The sequence below is a fragment of the Tupaia chinensis genome, unplaced genomic scaffold (assembly GCF_000334495.1).
Source record: "Tupaia chinensis unplaced genomic scaffold, TupChi_1.0 Scaffold000314_1, whole genome shotgun sequence".
Taxonomy (NCBI): Eukaryota; Metazoa; Chordata; class Mammalia; order Scandentia; family Tupaiidae; genus Tupaia; species Tupaia belangeri.
In genome coordinates, this window is record NW_006159807.1 from 17,126 (window position 1) to 23,837 (window position 6,712).

Here is a 6,712-nt window from a genome sequence, read left to right on the forward strand (position 1 = left end):
TTTTTCTTAGCTTCTTGAGATCTGGGACCAAGTATTGTGTTTCCTATAACTCATCATAGGATATTTATTCAGTACACTACAAATACTACTGAATAAGACATTTTATTTTTCATTAAAACCTCATTTTCTTGCTTTTGACTTATCTTTATTCTGGGAACTCGAGTATTTTATTCACCATTGCTAATTCTTTTTATTTTCTTAAAGAATTATTTGATGTAACTTTATTTATTTATTTATTTGAATTTGACCAGAGAGGGACAGATGCACATGCACGTGTATATGGGGGAGAGAGAGAGAGAGAGAGAGAGAGAGAGAGAGAGAGAGAGAGAGAGTGAGAAAGCAAAGCAAGCTACCTCGTTTAGGATTTGAACTGTGGTTGCCCATGTGGGAGTCCAGTGCCCTTAACCACCATGCCATCTTCTACTGGTCCCACCATTGAAAATTCTGATGTACAGTTTTACATTTTTTTCCTATTACATAAAAGTAGCATCTGTTAGATATTGCTATAACTGAGGATTAGTTGCCTATCCGGTTTTAAACCTTGTTTAAATGTACACTGACTCATTAATTTGGATCAAGACAATTTCAAATCTGTGGCAAATGAGTAATGCTATATATGCTATATTTTCTCCTTGCCACAAAATGTGTGCTCTCACCAGAGAAACAGAGACTAAGAGAGAGAAATCTCTCCTATGGGGAATGGTTACACCATAATCCATTTTCTTCCATTTCCACACCCTGTCAGGATTTTGGTATTTATGCACACATGCTTGTCATATTTCTCAAGCCACTGGGGCTGGGACTCAGCCATGTGGGAGCAGGTTCCCTATGTACACAGCTTGACCACTGCACTAGTGAGTTTGCCCAAGCAATGCCATATATGTATCCATCAGAAAAAAAATTTTTAATAGCAGTTATATATTTTTGAGATTATTCAGACAAATTTACTTAATATTGATAACTATAAAATGTTACATGTAACACACAGCCATTATTATATTTGACCTTCCAAAGGAAATATGTAAACATGTATTCTGCTTTTCTGTTAAGATTCTGCCTTCTTAGGAACAGACGAGAAATAATGACCCTAATTCCCACCCAGAAAAAAAAATCTAAATTATCATATTCTCTAACTTCCAACAGATTCTTTTTTTTTAAAGAGAGGTTTCTGCTATAGGGCGCATGCACTCACCAGAATGACAGAGAGAGACAGAGAGACAGAAAGCGAGAAATCACCCCCAAGGGGGGATGGCCACCCCACAATCCCTTCTCCTCCATTCTCCTCTTGGGATCTTGGGCACACACACACACACACATGTTCGGCATGAATTTAAGCTACCAGGTCAGGGACTTGAACCGTGGTCGACTACATGGGAGTCCAGCAACATAGCCATTGTGCCAACTGCTGGTCCCCCAACAGATTCTTAATACTTGAAAGATTACAGACTCAACTTTTTGCCTCAACAGGTTTCTATGGAAGTCTCATTGTTGACCCAAAGAAGACACAGGCTTCTCATTAAACTTTGTTTTAATGCGTCTCAAAATTCTGTGACAGATATTTGGTCAGCACATTAAAAAGTACAGATTTTAAAAACTAATAACTTTAAACTGCCACACGCACAAAACCAAAGTGGTCCACAAAACATTCTTCTTTCCTTCTGAAGTTTTTATGAGGCATTGCTATCATTAACCAGTCTTTTTACTACTAAACTTAAAAGGCCAGTTAAGACAAACAGTTCTGAGACTGTTCTTCCACCACCGATTAAGACTGGGGTGGCAAGAATTAAGGATATGCATTTTGTCTTCTGAGCTTTCTGGGCAGACTGGGTTACCTTGTCAGCTCCAGCAGCCTTCTTGTCCATGGCTTCGCTGACACCCATGACAGCTGTCTGTCTCATCTCGCAAACAGCAAAATGACCCAGAGGAGGATAGTTAGAGATGCTCTCAACACATAGGGCTTGCCAGGAACTATCAATAAAGGTGGGATTACCTGATTTCAAGAATTTAGGGATATCTTTCAACATTTTACCAGAAGTGTGATCAATCTTTTCCTTCATCCCAGCAAACTTGCAAGCAATGTGAGCTGTTTGACAATCCAGTACAGATGCATAGCCAGCACTAATTTGGCCTAGATGGTTTGGGATAATCACCTGAGCAGTGAAGCCATTTTTGCTCTCTCTAACAACATTGCCACACTGAACATCCTTGAGAGACTTTTTTTTTTTTTCCAAAGAGAGATTTTGCTATAGGACACATGTACCCACCAAAGAGACAGAGAGATAGAAAGTGAGAACTCACCCCCTAGGGGGATGGCTTTGCCACAATCCCTTCTCTTCCATTCTCCTACTGAGATTTTGGGCATGCACACACACATTCCTGTCATGAGTTTCAAGCCACTGGATCTGGGACTTGAACCCGGAGTCGACCATGTGGGAGTCCAGTGACATAAATATTACACTGTCTGCTGATCCCAGTCAGATGTATTCTTGACATTAAAACTTACACTGTTCCTAGGAAGAGCCTCACTCAAAGCTTCACAGTGCATTTCAACAGACTTTGTTTCAGTTGGCACATTGACTATTGCAAAGGTGACCAACATACCAGGTTTGAGAACACCAGTCTCCACTTGGCCCACAGAGACAAGGCTAGTTCCACCAATTTTGTATGCATCCTGGAGGGGCAGACACAAGGGCTTGTCAGTTGGATGGGTTGGTAGTAGGTTGTAATCCAGACCTTTAAGCAGCATAGTTCTAGTGGCATTGCCATCTTTATGGGTCACTTTCCATCCTTTGAACCCTGGCAATGTTAGCACTTGGCTCCAGCATTTTGTCTCCATTCCAATCAGAAACTGGCAGAAATGCTCCTATGTCAGAATTATAGCCAGTTCTCTTAATGTAGGTAGTGACTTCCTTAACAATTTCATCATATCTCTTCTGACTATAAGGTGGCTCAGTAGAATCCATTTTAACACTGATAAGTGGTTTCACACCTGGTGTGTAAACTAGAAAGGCATGCTCATGAGTGTGTTCATTCTTGAGATACCAGCTTCAAATTCACCAACACCAGCAGCAGCAATCAGGACAGCATAGTCAGCCTGAGTTCTGCCTATAATCCTGTTTTTGGGAAAGTCTCTGTGTCCTGGGACATCAATGATAGGCACATAATACTTGCTGGTTTCAAATTTCCACAGGGAGATATCAATGATAATATGTTCACATTCAGTTTTCACTTTATCCAAGACCCAGGCATACTTGAAGGAGCTTTTTCTCATCTCAGCAGTCTCCTCAAATTTTTGGATGGTTCTTCTGTTGATATCACCACATTTGTAGATCAGATGACCAGTAGTGGTGGGCTTGTTGGAATATACATGTCCAATGACAGTGATGCTGATGTGAGTCTTTTCTTTTTCTATTCTAGCTTTGATTTAGTTGTGGTTTTTATAACACTCATGTTCTGACGGCAAACCCGTTGTGAAAAAAGAGCAGATAAATTCTTGGTGAGAAAACTGAAGCAAGCACATCTGCCCAATAAATGGCTAAGACCACATAGTAAGTTCCATGAGAGCCCCATTCCCTCTTCCCAGTCTTCCTTGTTCTCAGTAACTATTGTTTCTTGTTAACAGCCACCTTACCTGGCATAAAGACTGGGAGAAAAAGGAGAAATAAGACATGAAGATTCTTACGAATTTTTCAGGGGCTAGCTCTATAACCCAGTGGTTGAGGGAGCCAGAATCCATTCTGGGCTCACACACACATACATCCATGAGTTTCAAGCTGCCGGGTCCAGGACTTGAATCATAGTCAGCCATATGGAAGTCCAGCACCTTAGCCACTATGGTGCCTGCTGACCCCATAAATTTATGTTGCTTAAACCCCAAATTTGTGGTAATATGTTATGACAACAATATACAATGAATATACTTATACTATCCAGTTATACATAATAATAAGAGAGTGGAATGAAAATTCCAAATAAATCTAAATATTTTGTTATATTTTGAGGATGTTCCTTATTTTAAACATAAAGAAGATGATTGTTTTAATTGTTAGATGGTTTTTACTTCACTGATGAATATACAAAAAGCCAATATTTAAAGAATATCTGACTGAAAGTTGACAAATTATTGCTAAGGTACTACATGGGGTCTTAGCTTGGCTTTACAGAGAGAGGTTTACCTGGGTAGCCTGAACAAATTCAACTAATATTTCATTGAGTACTTTATCTGAGGGGGCTTTAAAAAATGATTATTTTATACTCCCTGCTAACAAGCCAGTGAACCGTGTGTGACTATGAGTAGGGAAATGAACCAGGCATTATAAGCTCAGTGTTCCTAGGAAGTGGTATGGTGCTGTAGCAGATGACACTTTTAGAGATGACCTTAGTGCTTGGTCAAGAGCATGAGTCAGGGGGTGGGGAATGGGCTGGTGGAGGAAGGAGCCAATGCAGATATCTTTTTAATGTACTGGTTTCATTTCCTTTGGATATACACCTAGAAATATTAGTGATGCTGAACATTTAAAAATATATTTCTTGGCCATTGGTATGTTTCCTTTTGATGAATGTATATAAAGGTCATTTGCTTATTTAATATTGTATTTTTTTTGGTATTGAATTGTTTGAATTCCTTATATGTTCTGGATATCAACCCTTTATCAAATTTACAGTTTGCAAATATTTTCTCAGTGTCAGAGCATCCCGGGGCACAAAGAGATGGGTTTGGGAGATCCTCATCAGTCCTGATGAGTTCTGACCCTGATTAGACCAGAATGGGAATCTCTCTTTAGCCCCATGTTTGTCTCAGTTTTGTGGAGTTGGTGGAATGGGGAAGAAGATCTCATTCTCTGAATGGTACATCTTGGCTTGACATGTTTCTTGGCCAGTCCTACTTTTTTCTCCCACATTGATCTAATGCAGAATTTGGAAAAATTGGAAGAAAAACTATTATCAGGTGTTTTCTTTTGTTCTGTAAAGGAATGGGATATTTAATTGATATAACGGTGGGTCCCATTACTAATAGAAAGTGACCTCAATACAAGGGAGAACTGAGGATAGAATAAATTAAACTCTATTCATAGGTGTTTTATAAGTCGATTATTTCTGACTACTCAGTTTGGGTTTAGAAGGGAGGAAAGGCATGACAACACTTGGGATGGAGAAGATATGAACAGAGATTCAGAGATTCAAAAAAGGGTAGCCATGAAGGGGGGATGGTAAGGACCTTCACCAGCTTTAAAGTTTTCTTCCAAAAACAGGACCTGGAGGTTTTTTTTTTTTTTTTTTTTTTTTTTTTTTTTTTTTTTTTTTTCCTTTGGTTTTGAATCCCCAGTTTTTTGTTTTGACTTACATTCCAGCCACCTCTCTCATAGGAATGTAGGAGAGTTGCAGTTTCTCCACACCCTCACTAGCAGGAGGGCTGTTTGACTATTATTATTGCAGCTCTCCTCATTGTTGCCAGCCTATTGGACAGGATAAGATTTTTTCCTGGGGGTTTTGATTTTCATTTCCTTAATGACTCCCAATGTTAAGCATTTTTTCATGACCTTGTGGGTCATTTGTATATTGTCTTTGGAGAAATATCTCTTCAAATCTTTTGTCCACTTTCAAAAATTAGATTGTCTTTTTATAGTTTACTTTTAAGGATCCATTAAATACTGTAAATGCTAGATACTTATTAGACACATGTTTACAAATACTTTTTCACCTGTGAGTTGTCTTTTTAATTTATTTCCCATTAAATTAATTTACACACACACACGCGCACACACACACACACACACACATACATATATTATAATTATAACTGGTATAGTTAAGTATAGTATATATATCTTTATAATAATCTATGTTATAGGTACAAAATCTCTCCTAATATCTGAACTTAAAATCATATAATCACATTTGGTTCTGGAAAAAAATGGTAGTTAATGTGTGAAAAGTAGTAAAATACTATCTTTTTTATGATACTCACTTTTTCTTTTTTTTCCCTGTGGTTGTGAATCCCAGACTTTGAGCTATGGAGAAATTGCTAATCATTAACTTGTTCTTTAATTTATCTCTTAGCTGGATCTGGACAATAACTCATAAAGTTGTCTTATAGAAGGTTATACATAAGTTAGACACATAATTCACACTATAGCTTCATGTACTTCATGGTTTCATTGAATCTGAGTGAAATCCACTTGGTTCTTGAGCACACGTTACTTTAACAATGACAAAACCAATGAGTTGCCAACACTATCATCTTCTGCAGCAGCAACACTAACAAATACCTGACCTTGCTAAAACAAAGTGCAGTTTATAAATACCTTCATATATGTTATCCTTTTTGCTTTTCATACTCTGTCTTCTAGCGAGGTGGAATATATGTTTTCAGAATACCACCTGTTGTATGTTAACCAAAACTATGATGTTCACTTCAACCTTAAATGAGACCTCTTTCTGAAGCTCTATTTCTTTTTCTTTATAAACATTTTAAATTGACACAAAATTATTGTACACATTTACACGGCATAATATTTTCACACATGTACATATTGAGTAATGATCAAATCAGAGAAATTAGCACATCCATCACCTCATACATTTATCATTTCTTTGTAGCAGGAGTATTGAAAAATCTCTCTTCTGGCGACCAGCAGGTGGCGTGGTGGTTAAGGTGCTGGACACTTCCACATGGTCAACCACGGTTCGAGTCCCGGACCTGGTGACTTTT

The 6,712-nt window shown here is 38.1% G+C and overlaps 1 pseudogene; it reads right to left on the reverse strand.

Annotated features, from left to right (window-relative positions):
- Positions 1-1,667: 1,667 nt before the first annotated feature.
- LOC102490750 (elongation factor 1-alpha 1-like) overlaps positions 1,668-6,712 on the reverse strand; it is a 32,173-nt pseudogene continuing 27,128 nt past the window's right edge.